Source organism: Schistocerca gregaria, chromosome 3 (assembly GCF_023897955.1).
Source record: "Schistocerca gregaria isolate iqSchGreg1 chromosome 3, iqSchGreg1.2, whole genome shotgun sequence".
Taxonomy (NCBI): Eukaryota; Metazoa; Arthropoda; class Insecta; order Orthoptera; family Acrididae; genus Schistocerca; species Schistocerca gregaria.
The window spans coordinates 479,173,057-479,193,640 of NC_064922.1; the positions used below are offsets into that span (position 1 = coordinate 479,173,057).

The 20,584-nt window shown below is 44.3% G+C and overlaps 1 non-coding gene across 1 annotated transcript; it reads left to right on the forward strand.

Moving 5' to 3' along the window:
• Positions 1-19,256: 19,256 nt before the first annotated feature.
• On the forward strand, positions 19,257-19,331 carry Trnas-cga (transfer RNA serine (anticodon CGA)). Its single transcript has one exon. It is a non-coding gene; the product is annotated as a tRNA-Ser (tRNA).
• The last annotated feature ends 1,253 nt before the right edge of the window (positions 19,332-20,584 follow it).

Genomic DNA, 20,584 nt, shown 5'->3' on the forward strand with positions numbered 1-20,584 from the left:
TTTTTATTAGTACAGAAAATGCGTCAACACTATCATCTGTAATTTTAGGAATTGTATTATAACAGTGCACGCAGAAGTTCTCTTCCGTTCATAGCCAAGATTCTGTCAGTCCCACAGTGTGAACACTATATTCCTTCAGGACAGATCACATATTTCCCCTGTCAGAACGAGATGACAGAATATTCCTAACCATGATATCGTCCGAATGATTACTATCCATTGTTTGTTTAGGAGATTAACAGAATGTGGCTCAATCACTTCCACAATGCGTTATTACAAACTCCTTGGGACTCCACCATTCGTCAGAACTACACTAATGATGGTTATGTCGCATAAGGCTCTCCAGAGTTAGAAAACATGATTATGACTGACTGAAACGAAAACGATGACTTTGACGGCCGGAGCGGCCGAGGGTTTCTAGGCGCTACAGTCTGGAACTGCGTGACCGCTACGGTCGCCGGTTCGAATCGTGCCTCGGGTATGAATGTGTGTGATGTCCTTAGGTAAGTTAGGTTTAAGTAGTTCTAAGTTCTAGGGCACGGATGACCTCAGACGTTAAGTCCCATAGTGCTCAGAGCCATTTCAACCAAAACGATGACTCTAACCCTACACAACCGCTCATATTAACTGAGCTCGAGTTAGCTATCACTTATCAAGGATGGTTACACCAAAAAATAATGACACCGGCCGGAATGGATTCTGTGCTGTCGGGAATGTAAAACAGTTACATCATAGTACATGAAACTATAAGAAAATACGAACAATATACAATTTGTGCAGGAACCAAAAGGGAAAAAGCTGCCCACAGTGTATAAGACAACGGTGCTGTCCTTCACCCTCACGGTACAATCAATCGAAGAAGCAACGGCAAAAGTAGAAGGAAGGGTCAAGAGTGGGATTAAAATTCGGGTTGAATGATGAGAATCTCTGATGATGTTGCTACTCTCGATGAAAGTTATGAAGCATTGCAGTATCTGCTGGATGGAATGAACAGTGTAATGAGTACAGATTCAGAATCAAGCGGAAAAAGACAAAAGTAATGAGAAGAAGCAGAACTGATGATAGCGAGAAGCTCACCACCAAATTGGTGACGACAATGTAGACGATGTTAAGGAATTCTACTACTTTGGGACCGAGCGAGGTGGCGCAGTGGCTAGCACACTGGACTCGTATTCGGGAGGACGACGGTTCAATCCCGCGTCCGGCCATACTTAGTTAGGTTTTTCGTGATTTCCCTAAATCACTCCAGGAAAATGCTGGGATGGTTCCTTTGACTTCCTTCCCTAATCCGATGAGACCGATGACTTCACCCCAACTAGCGAACCCAACACTACTTTGGAAACAAAATAGCCCATCACGGACGAAGCAAGGTGGACATAAAAACCGAGCTAGCACAGGCAAAGAGGGCATTTCTGGCCATGAGAAATTTACTGGTATCAAAATTGGCCGTAATTTGTGGAAGAAACTTGTGAGAATGTTCGTTGGGACCACAGCATTGTATGATAGTGCATCATGGACATTGGTAAAACCGGAACAGAGGAGAATCAAAGCATTTCCGATATAGCGCTACAGAAGGATGTTGAAATATGGTGGACTTACGAGGCGTGTTTTTTAAGTAAGTAACGTTTTGAATTTAAAAAAGACGTGGTAATATATATCAATAATTTTATTTTTACATGAAACCCTGTAGCTTAATCTACTTTTATACATAATATCGGTCAATATTGAGCCACTTCTCATAACGTTGTACCAGTTTTTGAATACCCTCCTCATAGAATTTTGCCCCCTGACATGTTAACCACTGCATCACCACTGTTTTGACTTCGTCATCTTGAAGACGCCGACCGCCCAGGTGTTTCTTCAAGTGCAGGAACAGATGGTAGTCACTGGGCGCAAGATCGGAGCTGTACGGAGGATGATCTAGACTTTCCCATGGAAAAGATTTGATGAGATCTTTGGTCTGATTCGCCACATGCGGACGGGCATTATCTTACAGCAAGACGACGCCCTTGCTCAACTTCCGTGGACTGTTGCTTTGATTCTGGTGTGACGTAGGCCACCCATGTTTCATCACCTGTAACAGTTAGACTTAAGAAATCATCATCGTCGTTGTGGTACCGCTAAAGGAAAGTCAATGTACTGACTAAACGTTTGGTTTTGTGCACATCCGTCAACACTTTTGGTACCCAACGTGCGCACAGTTTTCGGTAATTCAAGTGTTCGGTCACAATGCCACACAAAACATTACGAGAAACATTAGGAAAGTCATCCCGCAAGTTGTAAATCGTAAAGCGTCTGTTTTCTCTCACCTTATTGTCCACTTTCTGCACCAAACTTTCATTAACGACCGAAAGACACCCACTCCGTTGTTCGTCATGCACATTTGTGCAGCCATCTTTCAATATTCATTCCATCTCTCATACTGTTTTCTCCGTAAACTGCACAGATCTCACGATGAACATCGATCGCTTTTATGTTTTAACACAAGGAAATCTTATAACAGCCCGTACTTCACAATCGGCGGGACTCACGATTATCGGAGGCATGTTAAACACTCAGTACGCAACGTAAACAAGGAAGAATCAGACTGTAATAGCGTTAGTGCGTAGGTTCAGGTCCAGGCTTTCATATAAAAATAAAATTAGATATCTTAGCCTGTCTATTGTTAATTTCAAAACGGTACTTACTTGAAAAAACACCCCTCGTATTTCATAAGGAATGTGGAGGTTCTCCACAGAATCGTGAAAGAAAAGAACATACATAAAACATTGAGAATAAGAAAGGACATGCCGATAGGGCATGTGTTAAGACATCAGGGAATATTCTCCATAATACAAGAGATTGCGTGTAGTGAGTGAAAAGGGTAAGTGGAGAAGAGGCCATATCAGAAGAGGCGGGAGGCCGCATACAACCAGTCTCCTGACTCATGGCCCTGACGTCTTTTCGCACTCGAACCACTGATTTTGGCCACTAGATGTGACTTACTGAGACGAGTACTCTCTGTTGACGAACGTGGCGAACCGTTACTGTGGATCACTGGAGACTGCGTTGCAGGTGCAGGTGCAGGTGCAGGAAGAGGTTCATGGGACGGTGTCGCCATGGTCAGATAAAGCAGTGAATATAGAACTGGACTAGAATCTCGCTCTGGAGATGTAGCGCATCACGAGGGATGCTTTGACCAACGGGAATAATCCAGAGCTTAGCACCGGAAGCTCGGAAGCACAAACGATTATTTGAATCGTAGCAGCACGCCTATCGGAAGAGCCATTTTATTCCAGTTATAGTGCATGTGTGGTATTGTAGTATGCCTTATTACGAGTACATTGAACATTATTCTGATTGAGCAGTTCATTGGAATTTTTATTTGTGACCGTACGGGTGCCCTGACTATAGCTATTGTGAGTAACTCTCGCGAAATTCCATTCATTTACGGAGGTTGGACAAAAGTGTGTAAACACCGAAAATGGGATACGAAACCATTGACTAATGCGGCGCAGGAAACTCTCTGGCACTCTGTACAGCTATCAGTCTTTTTGAATTGTTGAATACAGGTCCTGTTTGGTTATGAAACGAATGTTATATCGTTGTTCCCGCGAAATACTGGCAAGCTCAGGTAGCGATGGTAGAGATGGATTGTGATCACTCGTCCTTTACTCCACAGTAGACCACTGTGACTCAACAACATTACGATCTGGTGACTGTGGTGTCCAGTAGAGATGTAACAGTTCCCTAGAGCTCACAAAACCATTGCTGGACGTTGCTATCTGTCTGAACACCGACCCTCTACTCTTGGAACACAGCATCGCCATTGGGGATTAACATTGTACCATGGGATCTGCCCGATCAGCCAAAAGGCTCATAGAATTCTTACCGATAATGCGACCTTGCAGAGTAAGCATGAGGCCCGTGGAGTGCTACGATACAGTGGCTCATATCGTCACCTAACCCCTTCATGTTTCAATCTCGGGACGTAAACTCGGCCTGAAGTTGGATCCAATGTGAAACAATCGCTACTGGGAATATTAAGCACCAAGTTTTGAATGTGTGATACATTTAACACGACTTGTTTCGAAATTACTTTATCCCATTATCAAGCGCTTAAAGCCTCTATACCATTAAGTAAAGTCAAAGGTAAAAACTCAGCACCAAACATAAAACTGTTCCTAAAACATCTCATGTTGGCGTGTTATACACTCGAGGCACAGTTGTAAACCATATACTCTCAAATTTTGTTTGCTACTTGTTTTTTTTACTTTTCGCTCTGCCTAAATGCATGGAAGCTTTAAACACTTGATAACAGTATAACGTAGTCCTTTCGAAACTCGAGTACAGTATGGTGTTTCTGTTATAGCTAGGCTACAACTCCATGTTACAAGTTAGAATTCGCAGCCCTCTGACACAAACACAAGCAAACAAACACACACACACACACACACACACATTCAGATGCAGGCATGTGTGTGTGTGTGTGTGTGTGTGTGTGTGTGTGTGTGTGAGTCATATAAGAGATACGTTTTACGTATGCATCGGAATATGTAAATGTGGTCATAAAAAAGAGAATTTTAAAGAGCTGAACATTGGTGTCAGTGGACACATATGGATTCAGCCTGTGTAAAATTCTGCAGGTTGAAAATAACTTCGAAGCTTTATGTGTGTGTCTGAATGTATCTATACAGGCATGCGGGTCTAACGCGGAACCTGCAAGTTACGGTTGGTGCTTGGAGGAGGACTTACTAGCGAGTTATGACGCATGATTCATCATGTTCATTAAAGGACAAGTAGAAAATAGATTACGTTCTCATTGATATAGTCATTATGTATATGAGGTGCACAGTGGATAAATGATAATCCCAGGAGTAGTTCACATAGCGTGATCAGTTCGGGTGTCATGGATCTGCAGTAAGTTATGAGGAGTTATTGTATATCCTAATAGATGGATTGGCTGGTTGTAGAGGCACAAAACAACGGAAAAACATGAGCCAGTGGAAATAAAATATCAGAAAGTAACCACCATATCATTTTAATTTTTTGTTGTACGTAAGTATTTGTTATCTATAGTAGTATGTTGTCCTAACTAATTTGTTATATGTTATCCTACGTAATAACCATGCTGAATTATTTACGACCACAGAATGAAGTCAGATACTTTGGCATAATAAATAGGCTCAAGGAATACGAACGAGTGTTTGGTGCTACATTGTTTACACAAGACAATGTGTGTCTGCGTATCTGTAAAACACTATAGTGGTGCGTCCACTTTGTATGAGCGAATCAAAGAATGGAAGTTTTAGTTAAACAGCAAGCTGAGCGCCTGCGAACAATCCGCACATTCCTGAGGTGGAACTGATGAAGCTCTACTAACCCCTAACATTCTTCGAGCACAGGTGCATCTTTAATTGTTCAACCCAAGTATTAAGCTGGCACCAAAGCTCAAGTAAAACATATATCTCAATACCACAGCTTCGCTACTCACGAAACCACAAGCAAAACACCCCTTCATTTTAAAACTCACAGCAACATAACAACGATGGGAGAAGGCTGTGTATCACGAAATGAATAAATAAACTCGATCAGGTCCATTCCTTCGTCAGGTGCTCCCGGTACCTGAGGGACAATATGACAATGACCCATGTGTCATTGATGATAAAGATCAGATAGTACCTTGAGAGAAGTTAACGTGCTGGATCTAACAGTTCCGTCTTTCATTACATGCGATTTTTCGATTGCGCCATTCTCAAGTTATTATATACGGTTTAATGAAATTCTGTAAACCACGAACCGGTTTATCAATATTGTGATCATATTTCTCTTTGCTGTCAATAGTGTGGTTTATTATTGTTAGTAAAAATTCTATTTTTCATTACTCATCAAGAGTTTTGCGTTTGTTTTTCCCCTCAATTGCTAGCCGAGCGGTCTAAGGCACGGCAGTCATGGACTGTGCGGCTGGTCCCGGCGGAGGTTCGAGTCCTCCCTCGGGCATATGTGTGTGTTTGTCCTTAGGATAAATTAGGTTACGTAGTGTGTAAGCTTAGGGACTGATGACCTTAGCAGTTAAGTCCCATAAGATTTCACACACATTTGCTGGTGTGCAAGTCTAAGATTTATAATGTCTTACGCGTCGAGCCCAGAGCCAAGGAGGACAGATCGGTTCTGCGTATCGGGCGGTATGCTAGTCGGAATGTCAGCACAGCGTACGGGCGATGTTGTAGAAGACAGGGTGTCAGATGAGCATCGTCACACAGTGTACGAGGGAGAGAAGTGCAAACACAACAGACGGTATAAAGTAAGACTCCCTAACGACAAGCACCTGAGCGCCACTCCAGTTGCAGAAAGACCCGAGCTCATCAACGCGGAATAATAATGAGCCACTACAGCAAGGTAAGGAGCGCTGCGAAGAACATTAAACGAGAGGAAATTCTTTCGTTTACCATGAGGCACCACGTCATAGACATGGACTCCTTTCTGAGAAGAATGGGACTTTCGGAGCCCTATATGATATCCAATAGTGCCACCATTCTGTCCGTGTCTCCAGAAAACTCCATTGAGTATAAGTCAGACCACGACAAAACAATCGAATGTGGTCTGCTTCCTACCCCTTAGATTCAGAGACACACCCAATCTATTGCAAACCACAACTGTGGTCCGCCACTGCCGCATAAGGGGAAGACAGGTGTGCTGCCAGCCCTCCTCCAACTGAGGGTTCTTTGTTGACGACCTACGACCTATTAACACCACACCGTCCAGGTGATGAGCGTTCGCACAGCCCCGTGGCTGAATCGAATATCTGCTGCGGACTTGGTCGACCCAAGGAGGGAGACCAGCGTTTAACCTCCACGAAAACTGTCATCCTGGACTACAGAGTCGACTATCGTCACCTAATGACGCAACGGGGTGTCTCCAAGAGCACTAATGCGCTGGCCCGCAGAATTTCTGGAATAGGCAGTTACAAGGAACTCTACGCTGTCCCTGGAGGACAACAAACAGGCCGTGGTATGCTGACGCGCGGCCCCAGCGTCATTACTCTGTAAAGGCGCATCTGCGCTTCTTCATGGCAAGTGTTGAGGTCCAGCGGCAGTATGACGCAATGAGCCGCCTTTATTACTCTCTATACTCATCATGGACCACTCTCCTACACTGCGTGCTCAACCTCCTACACACAAAGCGACTACAGCTCCCTAGGTCACAATACTGTTATTGCTCTGAATACTAACCATTGGCGTATAATTTCTGGAATGATACGCCAATTCATTTTCCAAACTCTTACATAGATATGTGCACAGTCAGTAGCATAGTCCACTGGAGAAAGAAGGTTACAAGTATGGTAGCCAGATGTTTGTGTCTAATAAATTCATCGAGTAATTTGTTAAATGATGGTTTTAGGTGGAGCAGAAAATGTCTTTCCCATCAGAATATATGTGCTGACAAGAGACAACATAGTAGCAGTAGGAAGAGGAGATTAGTGTTTAACGTCCCGTCGACAACGAGGTCATTAGAAACAGGGCACAAGCTCTGATTAGGGAAGGACGAGGAAAGAAATCGGCCGTGCCCTTTAAAAGCAACCATTCCGGTGTTCGCCTGAAGTGATTTACGGGAATCAGTAGCAACCTACACCAGGACGGCGGAACGCGGGGTTGAACAATCGTCCTCCAGAAAGCGAGACCAGAGTGCTTACCACGGCACCACCTCGCTCGGGCGACATGGTAGCATTGAGAAGAATAAAAAAAATTTAAAAAAATTAAAAAAACTTATGATCTCAAAAAGATGGGTGAGGTTATTTCGAGAGAGAGAACTCTAACTCTACCGCAAAATTTGGGAATTTTGAAACGGTACAGTAGTTTCCGCTCTATAAGCAGCAGGTTTCACTGCTCGCTCGCCCCGGGTAATGGAAACAGTGGCGGTTCCTCAGACAATTTTATTACACGACGCGGCCGGCCGCGGGTGCAACAGAAACCATGTGGACGGGTGGAAAGAAATGTGTCAGGCTTCATAATACGTATTTATATGTGTCGTGTATTACGAATTTCTTGTACGTGAATGTAAATCTGCACATGAACTTTCCTAATCTTCCTCACACCTTGCCGTAAAGCGTGGCCAAATCTTTGATGGGAAGTAGTTCTGTAGTATGGTAGTGCCAACCTTACTCCTGTGTAGGGGATCAGAGAGACAGCACAGGCAGGTAAAAGTCAAAGACTTTCCAGTGTCACAAGATTTGGGGTGGAGACGTTGGTCACGGCCAATTGGTTCGACCACCCCCTCCACCGGGGCCCAGGTAGACCTTCGGGGGCCCGCCATATTCGTGGAGTGTTACAGAAGACGGGTAAGTGAGCAGACGTGCCCTCAGAGCATCTGTCTCAATGTTTACGCATGGAAGAGAGGTATTTGAATATTTGTTTCTTTTATTTCCAGCTTCGGATTGTGTAAGGTAATGAATGTGCTCGTTTAATTCCGGAAATTTGGCCTCCTGTGTCAAAGAATCTGGTCCCCAGTTTGCCCGTTATCCTTCTTACATAGTGAGTGTCATATGTAAAATATTGGGAGACTTTGGTGGTATGCATTTGGCCAACACAATTCCATCTTACCCGTAGAAATGTGCATGCAGAGTAGCTTATACCTGAGCTATAAGTTGTAAAATTGTAATATCTGTAAACTGAAACAACTGCTGCTATCGCTGTAAAGTCTGGTAATAATGTTTAAAATAAATAGGAAATCAACTGTCATCAATCTTTAACATACCTTAAAAATCACAAAGAAGTCAAGTTAAAGGAATTTATTCAAAATAAAAGCTATAGAATGCAGGGACCCACACATCAGCGTGTGAGCCTTCCAGCTCCTTGCCTAGTATCGTACAGAAAGGACACGCTCTCTAGGTAGCGCTCTCAAGCTCCTCACCCCAGTTATCCGTTGCGCAATTTTGATTCAGGGCTTGACGTCATCAACTTTCACGTGGCGTCCCTAGGCAAGGAGGTAAGACGGCAAACTTTCAAGTTCTTCAGAAATATTATGGTGTAAAGCGATCTTAGATAGCTCATTACAGAAGTAACAGTGTGATAATGTCTTTCCTTTCTTACTTCAGATACCTTTGTTTCTATGAAAATATCTTCTCAGCAAGGAATAAGCCGTTAATATGAATCGTTACACAGAGTGATACACCATTCGAGGTAAAGACGTTCACCTTTGCGATCAGAGTAGTTCAGTGTGCTACGTCAGTGTATAGTACAGACACAACAAATGCAAGACAGCTCCCTTACAACTATAGTACACAATGGCGAACACCGTCATCGAGCCAGAGTGTACAGCGTAGACACGTCCAAACAACTATCACCTTCAGATACGTGTACTAGGTCAGGACATGTTTAAAAAAGAAATCATCCGTTGGTGAGACGTCTGGGATCGAAATGGTAGTGGAAAAACAGCACTACGAATTTTACAATGATGACAAGACAAAATGTAAATACTCTGTAATGAACCATCAGATACTAACATGATATTCTAGACCAGCCTTCGAGCCGGCCGCGGTGGTCTAGCGGTTCTAGGCGCTCAGTCCGGAACCGCGCGACTGTTACGGTCGCAGGTTCGAAGCCTGACTCGGGCATGGATGTGTGTGATGTCCTTAGGTTAGTTACGTTTAAGTAGTTCTAAGTTCTAGGGGACTGATGACCACAGCAGTTAAGTCCCATAGTGCTCAGAGCCATTTGAACGATTTGAACCAGCCTTGGAAATTTTATCCCAGGTTCACCGACAGCTTACTATAAAACCAACGCAATTTATGCACTTCCACCAGTGCGCCGCAAGCGCCTGCCTAATTTTTAATACAAATAAACAAATGTCAATTCACTACACTCTAACTGTATTGTCCGAGAAATTTAGTGAAGGAGAGAAGAAATATTCGCATTGTTTAATCACTAAAAAGGGTAAAATTCATTATCACTCGCTGACAGAGTGTTTGTTTACCATTGTCGATGGCCGGTTTATTGGCTGACACCGGTGAAAAGCCGTTACGGCGAAACGGTGTATCCGAGGGAATCGCCAATACCATCTGATAAAGCTATTACCTCAAAGCCGATTGAATACGCCGTATTGCAGCACTTGATAAGATTGAAATCTTACTGCCAGTGGGAGCACAAAAGGCGTGCGGACCACCACTGCGCAGCCGGTCGGTCGAAACGATGGAAATTTCATGGGCGGGGCTCCTGAATGCCAACTGGTGGCTGCACGCGGACGCGTTTGTTTTTTCGCAGCCCCCGGCAGCCGCCCCGCTAGGGGCGAGCTCATATATCGTTAGGAATAAACTCCTCTCGCATCACCGGGATTAATTAATGTCTGGCGTCAGAAGCAATTACTGCGCGCTCAGACTGGCATCCGAATCACTTAAAAGCAGCTGAGCGGATAACTTAATTGAAGAATGTAACGTGCTTCGTCGACTCTGGGCTCATTTTGAAGTCAGGAGTAATTTAGCTTTTAATAAGCGTGTAAATGCGCTGTTGGATGCCGCGATGGCGCGGCAGTTCGGCATTCGGATGTATTCAATTCCCGCGTTGCTCCGGCGCTAACGACAGTCCATGAGCGAATATGGAGCGTTTGTAGCCAGACTGAATTACATCAGCGTAAAGCAGATGACTGCATTGTTTGATTGTGATCATAAAGTCAGAGGCCACACCGACATATACGCCAGACAGAACGAGTAAACTTCGCTCTTCGTACGTCACGTAACGCCCTTCCCACAGTATTTACCTCCTGCCGATGAATACATAAACTCCTGTAACAATTGGCTATAAGGGCACACATGGCCAGATGCCGAAAGTACAGACAATTTGAATGACAAATATAATACAATTTAGCAGACCTCCATCCCTTTCTTTAAGAGTTGTGCACATTAATAGTCGCAGACCAGTTACAGAATTTCTAAGTACTGAAAAAGTCATGAATCAGGCTACAACAGTCAGTAACTTCAAAACCCCATGAACACTTCTTGCTACAAAAGTGTAATTAGTACTTATAACGTTACGTGCTAGTTGCCAAATCTGTAATATATTTAGCAAAACATGTTTCAGAACTATGTTATCCTATCATATAGTGGTATAAAACAAGTGAACAAAACAACACATAGCAATATTATACATACTGACGACCGTGCACTCATCTATAAACGCTGCAGCACACCGACCATTTATAGTCATAAATGCGCGAGGTTGGAATATAATTACAGCAGCGCCAGCGACAGGCAAGCATTGTGCATTACACAATAAAACGCAATGTTATAAGCCGGCCTGTCAGGGTGGAGGGGACCTTTGACACAGCAGTACCCAAGTGGTAGATGCTCTAACCCTTTCGACACCCGCATGTATAGCACACACTAATCACACATAACATCATTACTAGCGACTTAGTATCGATAGTAGCGTCGCTTGACAAGGAACGAGTGCTAGTGAGACACTTGCACGGTGCATGTAGTATCACCGAGAGTGCTGTCCGTGTGTAAATTGTTCGTGTGTAGAACGGGGAAAGAGCGCGATCTACATGAGTGAGCGAGGGCAGATTCGGATGACCCGGAGGCCCGGCATAGGCTTTTCGAAATCTGCGCGACTTGTCGGGTGTTGAAGGAGCGCTGTCGTGGGTGTCCTTAACATGCGGCAGAACCAAGGTGAAACCACGTCCAGATGTTGTGAGCCTGGGCGGGCACCACCCGTTACAGATCTCGGACGTCGTATGCTGGGCAGACTGGTCATACAGAACAGACGACGAAATGTGTCGGAACTAACATCAGACTTTATTGCTGGGCAGATACAAGTGTGTCTCAGCACAATACACCGAACAAACCTAACGATCGACCTCGGCAGCCGACGACCCATGCATGCGCCAATGTTAACAACATGACATCGGCAACTACTATTGAAACGGGCACATGACCATCGGTACCGGACGTTGGCGGAGCATTGCATGGTCTGATGAATTCTGATACCTTCTTCATTACGCCGATGGCAGGGCGCGGATCCGTCGTCTTCGCGGGGAACAGCTCTTTGACACCTGTACTGCTGGCTGGAAACAAACTGGCGGCGGGTCCATTATACTCTGGGGAACACTCACGTTAGCATCCATGAGTACAGTGGAGTTAGTGCAAGGCTCCTTGAGCAAGAGGTAACGCACAGTTGTTGCTGATTACTTACACCCCTCATGACGTTATATTTCCAGGCGGCAGCGGCATTTTTCAACGAGATAATGCTTTATGTCACAAGGCCAGCAATGTGATGGAGTGATTCGAGGTACACAATGCGCTGGCCCTCCCAGATCAGCAGATTTGAACCCGTATCGATCACATCTGGGACGTGTTCGATCACATTTGGGACGTGATTGGACGTGGCGTCAGAATTCATCTCCCCCCCCCCCTCCTCCACCTCCATGGAACTTACGGGAATTACGTGTTTTGTGTGTGTGCAGATGTGCCAGCTCACGCCAGCGACGTACTAAGGCCTCATTGATTCCATGCCACGACGCGTCGATGCTATTACCCACGCCAAATGTGGACATATTGGTTGTTAGACAGGTGGTCATAAAGCCCTGGCTGATTAGTTTATGTGCTGCACAGCATAGCAAAGCCCAAATAAGAGCAGCTCGAAACCTAGCCATTACGCTGTAGTTACTTCTGTTTGTATCGCAGCTCTGTGTCAGCCACCATCTGGAATGCTGATTGCGGACAACAGTTGGACTCTGCATCAGGGAAGCCCACCCTGAGACAGCATAATCTGAAGTCATCGTCTCTACCGTTCAGGACCGGCCCTGGGGAGCAGCATGCCAGCCATCGACTTGGGGCACTGGGTCACTGCTATTATGTCTCTGGGCTGCGGCCTTCTACACAGTGAAGGGTGCGTGAGCTGAATCGCAGCGCACACGCTCACAGCTAGCCACGACCGACCAGAGTTGGAATAACCTGTTACGGATTCCGTGGTATTACGAACAACTAATGGGATGAAACTGCACTCGTCGGCATTGCGGGGTGGGAACACACAGGAGACGCAGCATGGCATGGCCAAGGTGCCGCTTCCACTGCTGAGCTATGGCTGAGTGCTTTTAAAAAGCATTTAGAATTACAGGCTGTTTAATTGGCAACGCACGGTGCCCCCCCCCCCCCCCCCAATCCACCAGAATAGTAAAAATGGTCAAATGTGTGTGAAATCTTATGGGACTTAACTGCTAAGGTCATCAGTCCCTAAGCTGACACACTGCTTAACCTAAATTATCCTAAGGACAAACACACACACACCTCCCGAGGGAGGACTTGAACCTCCGCCCGAACCCGCCTCACAGTCTATGTCTGCAGCGCCTGAGATCGCTCGGCTAATCCCGCGCGGCCCAGAATAGTACCTCTGATGTCAGAGTACTGATATTACTTTCTAGCACCATGCAGTATCTCTGCAGCTACATACAATTAGTGCCCAATAGGACAAACGTTTTGTTCACTTGGTCGTGCGTTCCACACAAACACAGACTGTCAACACGGCGGCCAATGTGGTGGTCAGCGCTGTACCTTACAACAACAGGGAACACAGTTGCAGCAGATTATTTCACCATACTTCTGTTGATGAAGGACAGGCTGTCGTAAGCGTTGAATATAGGTATTCTTATCTTTACAAGCCTCCCCCCCATGAACCATGGACCTTGCCGTTGGTGGGGAGGCTTGCGTGCCTCAGCGATACAGATGGCCGTACCGTAGGTGCAACCACAACGGAGGGGTATCTGTTGAGAGGCCAGACAAACGTGTGGTTCCTGAAGAGGGGCAGCAGCCTTTTCAGTAGTTGCAGGGGCAACAGTCTGGATGATTGACTGATCTGGCCTTGCAACATTAACCAAAACGGCGTTGCTGTGCTGGTACTGCGAACGGCTGAAAGCAAGGGGAAACTACAGCCGTAATTTTTCCCGAGGACATGCAGCTTTACTGTATGATTAAATGATGATGGCATCCTCTTGGGTAAAATATTCCGGAGGTAAAATAGTCCCCCATTCGGATCTCCGGGCGGGGACTACTCAGGAGGATGTCGTTATCAGGAGAAAGAAAACTGGCGTTCTACGGATCGGAGCGTGGAATGTCAGATCCCTTAATCGGGCAGGTAGGTTAGAAAATTTAAAAAGGGAAATGGATAGGTTAAAGTTAGATATAGTGGGAATTAGTGACGTTCGGTGGTAGGAGGAACAAGACTTCTGGTCAGGTGATTACAGGGTTATAAACACAAAATCAAATAGGGGTAATGCAGGAGTAGGTTTAATAATGAATAGGAAAATAGGAATGCGGGTAAGCTACTACAAACAGCATAGTGAACGCATTATTGTGGCCAAGATAGACACGAAGCCCATGCCTACTACAGAAGTACAAGCTCATATGCCATCTAGCATTGCAGATGATGAATAAATTGAAGAAATGTATGATGAGATATAGGAAATTATTCAGGTAGTGAAGGGAGACGAAAATTTAATAGTCATGGGTGACTGGAATTCGGTAGTAGGAAAAGGGAGAGAAGGAAACATAGTAGGTGAATATGGATTGGGGCTAAGAAATGAAAGAGGAAGCCGCCTAGTAGAATTTTGTACAGAGCACAACTTAGTCATAGGTAACACTTGGTTTAAGAATCATGAAAGAAGGTTGTATACGTGGAAGAACCCTGGAGATACTAAAAGGTATCAGATAGATTATATAATGGTAAGACAGAGATTTAGGAACCAGGTTTTAAGTTGTAAGACATTTCCAGGGGCAGATGTGGACTCTGACCACAATCTATTGGTTATGACCTGCAGATTAAAACTGAAGAAACTGCAAAAATGTGGGAAATTAAGGAGATGGGACCTGGATAAACTGAAAGAACCAGAGGTTGTACAGAGTTTCAGGGAGAGCATAAGGGAACAATTGACAGGAATAGGCGAAAGAAATACAGTAGAAGAAGAATGGGTAGCTCTGAGGGATGAAGTAGTGAAGGCAGCAGAGGATAAAGTAGGTAAAAAGACGAGGGCTGCTAGAAATCCTTGGGTAACAGAAGAAATATTGAATTTAATTGATGAAAGGAGAAAATATAAAAATGCAGTAAATGAAGCAGGCAAAAAGGAATACAAACGTCTCAAAAATGAGATCGAGAGGAAGTGCAAAATGGCTAAACAGGGATGGCTAGAGGATAAATGTAAGGATGTAAAGGCTTATCTCACTAGGGGTAAGATAGATACTGCCTACAGGAAAATTAAAGAGACCTTTGGTGAGAAGAGAACCACGTGTATGAATACCAAGAGCTCAGATGGCAACCCAGTTCTAAGCAAAGAAGGGAAGGCAGAAAGGTGGAAGGAGTATATAGAAGGTTTATACAAGGGTGATGTACTTCAGGAGAATATTATGGAAATGGAAGAGGATGTAGATGAAGACGAAATGGGTGATACGATATTGCGTGAAGAGTTTGACAGAGCACTGAAAGACCTGAGTCGGAACAAGGCCCCCGGAGTAGACAACATTCCATTAGAACTACTGACGGCCTTGGGAGAGCCAGTCATGACAAAACTCTACCAGCTGGTGAGCAAGATGTATGAGACAGGCCAAATACCCTCAGACTTCAAGAAGAATATAATAATTCCAATCCCAAAGAAAGCAGGTGCTGACAGATGTGAAAATTGCCAAACTATCAGTTTAATAAGTCACAGCTGCAAAATACTAACGCGAATTCTTTACAGACGAATGGAAAAACTGATAGATGCGGGCCTCGGGGAGGATCAGTTTGGATTCCGTCGAAATGTTGGAACACGTGATGCAATACTGACCTTACGACTTATCTTAGAAGAAAGATTAAGAAAAGGCAAACCTACGTTTCTAGCATTTGTAGACTTAGAGAAAGCTTTTGACAATGTTGACTGGAATACACTTTTTCAAATTCTAAAGGTGGCAGGGGTAAAATACAGGGAGCGAAAGGCTATTTACAATTTGTACAGAAACCAGATGGCAGTCATAAGAGTCGAGGGGCATGAAAGGGAAGCAGTGGTTGGGAAAGGAGTGAGACAGGGTTGTAGCCTCTCCCCGATGTTATTCAATCTGTATATTGAGCAAGCAGTAAAGGAAACAAAAGAAAAATTTGGAGTAGGTATTAAAATTCATGGAGACGAAGTAAAAACTTTGAGGTTCGCCGATGACATTGTAATTCTGTCAGAGACGGCAAAGGACTTGGAAGAGCAGTTGAACGGAATGGACAGTGTCTTGAAAGGAGGATATAAGATGAACATCAACAAAAGCAAAACGAGGATAATGGAATGTAGTCCAATTAAATCGGGTGATGCTGAGGGAATTAGATTAGGAAATGAGACACTTAAAGTAGTAAAGGAGTTTTGCTATTTAGGAAGTAAAATAACTGATGATGGTCGAAGTAGAGAGGATATAAAATGTAGACTGGCAATGGCAAGGAAAGCGTTTCTGAAGAAGAGAAATTTGTTAACATCGAATATAGATTTAAGTGTCAGGAAGTCATTTCTGAAAATATTTGTTTGGAGTGTAGCCATGTATGGAAGTGAAACATGGACGATAACTAGTTTGGACAAGAAGAGAATAGAAGCTTTCGAAATGTGGTGCTACAGAAGAATACTGAAGATAAGGTGGATAGATCACGTAACTAATGAGGAGGTATTGAATAGGATTGGGGAGAAGAGAAGTTTATGGCACAACTTGACTAGAAGAAGGGATCGGTTGGTAGGACATGTTTTGAGGCATCAAGGGATCACAAATTTAGCATTGGAGGGCAGTGTGGAGGGTAAAAATCGTAGAGGGAGACCGAGAGATGAGTACACTAAGCAGATTCAGAAGGATGTAGGTTGCAGTAGGTACTGGGAGATGAAGAAGCTTGCACAGGATAGAGTAGCATGGAGAGCTGCATCAAACCAGTCTCAGGACTGAAGACCACAACAACAACAACATCTTTACAAGCTCGTAGATGATGTACAGTGAGCTACGGAGAGAGTCACTCAAACTGTAAGCCTGGTTCATAAAAAAAACCGTTGCCTCGTTGGAGCAACAACTGTATTGAACGTGATTCGAACATACTTCCTACAAAATGGATGGCAATTTACTCCGGTCCTGGTAATTATTAAACTTGTAAACAGTTCGCTAATGTAGTGAAAATGTCCAGACTTAAGGTAGAAAGAAAAGACATAATAATCATCGGTCTCATTCCAAAGGGTCGGCGTCTGACTTCACAACTTCAACACTTTTACATTTTGAAAGCGTTAGAAAATTACCCAATTAAAAGTGTAACAATTGTCAGTATGATTAAACACTGTTGCTCTTGTCTGATAATACCTACAATGTTTCAAACATTTCTTCACAACAGAAAGGGTCTCTCAATGCTCCACAACTGCTGTTCAAATAATTAGATACGCAGCTTCTTCTATCACTGATAAAATATTAGAATGAAAATTTAGCAAGTCAACACAGCTTTATACCCCATTTACGTACCCATGTACCCTTCTTAATACATAAAATATGACATTTACCACCTTTGAATAATGCATTGTGAATTTTAGTGATAATATTCAGTGGGATGCAGTTTAGAGAATTTTCTCTAGACGAGTGGCCTGTTGTGGTTAAGGATCTCATCTCACAATTTAGGTTTAACACTGAGTCACTTTAGTCGAAAATGTACACTTTCAGTGATGTTCTAATGACGAAGATATAAACCAGATGTTGATCAAACTTTCGTTCTACGTCTTTTTTGGGTAATCTTCTACAGATCTCTACTGGCTTACACATTTGAATGCTGCCCAGCTACATCTTCTTCGGCCCGGCTTCTGTCTACATTATGAGTATTTGTCACTGTTGTGTTCCTGAAAGGGCTTAATTTTGGCAGGTAGTCCCTGGAACAGCGTTCCGCTACCTCCCAGATAATTTTCTTTACTCCCGGGAAAAAGTCAACATCGCAGATTTAAAATGATATACACGTATTAAATCACAAAGTAACTATTAATGTGCTGCTCGGCTGGCACCAGTGAACGTGACAGAGGCTGAAGAACTTGATGCGATGAACAGGGACGCGGGTCGAGGTATTGTGTAACTAGAACAATATATTCGTTAATAAAATACTTCAGTCAGTAAATTTATGTTTCCAGAAAAACTTAGGAATATAAGTGTACACCCATTATTTCTTCCTTACCGAGCAGCTCAATGCAGCTGTTCGAAATTTGCAGCTGGCTGCAGCTGAAAACATGACGTCACAATCACGAAGACTACAGACTTGCACAACATGTATCGACTAGAACTACAGGGAACGATGATAACACTTGTTGTTGATATTAAATCTTGTAGTTTTACTGTTTTTATTATGAGAAATTATTTTTAAAATCCCGAATTTCAGAACAGTGTTTTTAAAACTAAAAACTTGTGACTTTTATAGCTGTATAGCTGTGTGTTTGAGAGGCGGGAGTGGGGATGGTGTGGTGGGGTGGGACATGGTTGAAGAAGTGTGCTCCGTCACCTGAAATTTTACAAATTAAGCACTGGGTCTTTCGTCTGAACAATGGCTTAAACCTATAATCTACACCAATTTCACTTTCTTAGTGTTTTCATGTTTACCTTGACAATTTTTACTCCCACACTTCTCTCCATTATCAAACTCATCATTTCTTGATGCCTTAGAATGTGTCCTATGAACCGATTCCTTCATTTAGTCAAGTTGTGCCACAGATTTATATTTCTGAAACTCAATTCGTAAGATACACATCTCATATCCACCGTTCTTCTTTAGCACCGCATTTCAAAAGCTTGTGTTCTCTCATCGTATAAACCGTTTATAGTCTGCTACACGTAGACGAATATCCTCAGGAAAGATTTTGTAACATTGAAATTTATACATATTTAAATGATAAATCTGGCATTGCGCGAGTGCTTATTTACAGCTGTGCCCAAGACTTTTATGTAACGATTTTATTTTTGTTTTATAAAGCTTCTCTGTATACAACCTTTGAAGCATTATAACTGGGAAGATGAACGAAGAGCTTGTTTGCGTGACCGAAAGCGACTGACACGTGGTCTACAACCGCAACATGCAGTGTCTGACCTACCTTTGTTTATGGTAGTGCTGACTGGGAATTTTATGTGTTTGAAGCAAAATGGTACATTTAAACTTTCTGGCTCGAACTCGGGACCTTTGCCTTTCGCGGGCAAGTGCTCGCAGGAGAGTTTCTGTAAAGTTTGGAAGGTAGGAGGCGAGGTACTGGCAGAAGTGAAGCTGTGAAGACGGGGCGTCGGTCGTGCTTGGGTAGCTCAGTTGGTAGAGCACTTGCCCGCGAAAGGCAAAGGTCCCGAGTTCGAGCCTCGGTCCAACACACAGTTTTAATCTGCCTGGCTCCACCGTGAATTCAAAGTTCATCAATATTCAAATGACAGTTAACTTCTCCATTACGACACCTAGAGGAAGACCATTAGACCCGTCGTCGAAACTTCGATCTTGCGCATCTAGTGACTGTCATTTGACATCACTGAACTGATGAATTCAAGAACAGTGACGTGACGTAGGTTGGAAACCAGAAAGGTTTCACATTATCTGACCCTGCTACGGAAGCCTACGCTCTTATTTCAGTTCAAAACTGCGCATGCAATGCGACTATCAAAATGTTTAAGTACTGATTGAAAACTGGAAGTGAAGTATTGATATATCAAATTTATGATTTCATTTTATGTTACACAAATAAGTTTTATTTTTAGGCTGTTGCAGACTGGCCACTTTTATAAATATTATGCTGGCGATAAATATACACTCCTGGAAATGGAAAAAAGAACACATTGACACCGGTTTGTCAGACCCACCATACTTGCTCCGGACACTGCGAGAGGACTGTACAAGCAATGATCACACGCACGGCACAGCGGACACACCAGGAACCGCGGTGTTGGCCGTCGAATGGCGCTAGCTGCGCAGCATTTGTGCACCGCCGCCGTCAGTGTCAGCCAGTTTGCCGTGGCATACGGAGCTCCATAGCAGTCTTTAACACTGGTAGCATGCCGCGACAGCGTGGACGTGAACCGTATGTGCAGTTGACGGACGTTGAGCGAGGGCGTATAGTGGGCATGCGGGAGGCCGGGTGGACGTACCGCCGAATTGCTCAACACGCGGGGCGTGAGGTCTCCACAGTACATCGATGTTGTCGCCAGTGGTCGGCGGAAGGTGCACGTGCCCGTCGACTTGGGACCGGACCGCAGCGACGCACGGATGCACGCCAAGACCGTAGGATCATACGCAGTGCCACTTCCCAGCAAATTAAGGACACTGTTGCTCCTGGGGTTTCGGCGAGGACCATTCGCAACCGTCTCCATGAAGCTGGGCTACGGTCCCGCACACCGTCAGGCCGTCTTCCGCTCACGCCCCAACATCGTGCAGCCCGCCTCCAGTGGTGTCGCGACAGGCGTGAATGGAGGGACGAATGGAGACGTGTCGTCTTCAGCGATGAGAGTCGCTTCTGCCTTAGTGCCAATGATGGTCGTATGCGTGTTTGGCGCCGTGCAGGTGAGCGCCACAATCAGGACTGCATACGACCGAGGCACACAGGGCCAACACCCGGCATCATGGTGTGGGGAGCGATC